Here is a 1,764-nt window from a genome sequence, read left to right as displayed (position 1 = left end):
TTATTATTATTATTATTAAAGAATCTCTTTGGTACACATTTGCAGCTTACTAAATTTAGGATATTATTATGATATGTATTGTTCATAGGAATATAGATCTAACCTTTTATCAGAGTCGAGAATCGAACTCACAGCCTTGTTGTACATGTAGCGAATTAAACACTGTACTGTTACCAGTGTGACCACAGTACCCCAGTAACTTCCCAAAGGTAAGCTTCGCTCCACCCGCCCAGTGCTTGGCAAAGATCACCTTGTTTTAACAGGTGCCCGGCTAGCTCAGTCGGTAGAGCATGAGACTCTTAATCTCAGGGTCGTGGGTTCGAGCCCCACGTTGGGCGTTTTTTTTTTTTAAACATCTTTATATTTCTTCATCTGTCTTTTTTTCGTGCTATGTTACAACTTTCATAAATTTGAGATGCTTCTAATTTCTTCGATTAGTAATTATTATGTCAGGTAAACTTCTTACCTGAAAAGGAGCAGCTAGTGAAATTCAGTCCAACCTGCTCTGAGGGCCACACATGGATAAGACAATCGCCTGTACAAAGGGACCACTTCTCATTTCCTCCCTTGAGTTTATTTAACTATTTTAACATTATGAAAACAACAACGACAACAATGACACCGAGTCAGATGTTCGCCTGGAGGTCCACGTGGCCTAGCCCTAAAATTCCCCAAGCCCATTTGGTCGCTTTTAAGGAAAAGCGAGCTAACCCAGATTTCGGGGGCTTTCAGAAATCTTGACCTACACAAAAAAATTAGCATTGCCCTAACTATAGGAGAAATTTGGTTTCATTGGTGTGTATATTTGTTTGGTTATAGAGAAAAATCTCCTTGTCTTTTAAAATTAAAGAAACTGAACAAGGGTAAAAAACTTTACCTTCGATTTTCTCAAAACAGCGTTTTTCGGGATAGCCCCCTTGTGCTTAAAAGCGACCTTTTATTTGTCCATTTCAAATTACCGTTTACATGCCCTTGGCCTTGAGGTATACAACGCCCATTGGCTCGATCGGGTCGGATCGGGTCGGGTCGGTTTGCTAGCCCGATTGAAGGCGCAAAGCGGCAATCATATAGCACAAGCCTATCGCTGGAATCGCCGCCTCAAAACCAAACGTGTTTGTTTTCATGCGACCAGTCGAGTGATTGACCCGACCCCACCCGACCCGACCCGACCCGATTCCATCCGCAATGGGCACTCGAGAAGCACGGCACTAAAATTCGTACAGAGATAATAATTGTTCTTCTTCGTCGCTTGCAAAGTGCCCATTTGCAGCTAGCTAAATTTAGGATATTTCGATTGTGTATTGTTTCTAAGAATATTATTAGAACCTGTTACCTGACAGCGTCGAGAATCGAACTCACAGCCTTGTTGTGCTCGTAACCAACCTAACACTAACACTGTACCAGTGTGACCACAGTACCCCAGGAACTTTCCAAAGGTAAGCCTCGCTCCACCCTAGTGCTTGGCAAAGCTCATCTTGTGTGAACATGTGCCCGGCTAGCTCAGTCGGTAGAGCATGAGACTCTTAATCTCAGGGTCGTGGGTTCGAGCCCCACGTTGGGCGTATGCCTTTTCCTTTTTTTTTTACACACCTTTTAAAGTTTATATGAAACATTTTTCGTACTTTGTAAAAAGCATCCACGCACACGGATACTTATAACATTCGTATCTCTCACGGGAATTTATCTCAAGTATGGGTGGTTGGCGGGTGCTCTGGTGTGGTTTACTCTTTCTTTCCCATCAAACATATATTCCCCTTATCCCTC

The 1,764-nt window shown here is 42.7% G+C and overlaps 2 non-coding genes across 2 annotated transcripts; both read left to right on the top strand.

The window, feature by feature from the left end:
* The first annotated feature begins 265 nt into the window (after positions 1–265).
* On the top strand, positions 266–338 carry TRNAK-CUU. The gene has a single exon. It is a non-coding gene; the product is annotated as a tRNA-Lys (tRNA).
* A 1,151-nt stretch (positions 339–1,489) lies between these two features.
* On the top strand, positions 1,490–1,562 carry TRNAK-CUU. Its single transcript has one exon. It is a non-coding gene; the product is annotated as a tRNA-Lys (tRNA).
* Positions 1,563–1,764: the final 202 nt, after the last annotated feature.

This window comes from Aplysia californica, unplaced genomic scaffold, assembly GCF_000002075.1.
Source record: "Aplysia californica isolate F4 #8 unplaced genomic scaffold, AplCal3.0 scaffold00305, whole genome shotgun sequence".
Lineage (NCBI taxonomy): Eukaryota > Metazoa > Mollusca > Gastropoda > Aplysiida > Aplysiidae > Aplysia > Aplysia californica.
Note: the sequence above shows the minus strand (reverse complement) of the source record. Positions and strands in the feature narration are given on the sequence as shown.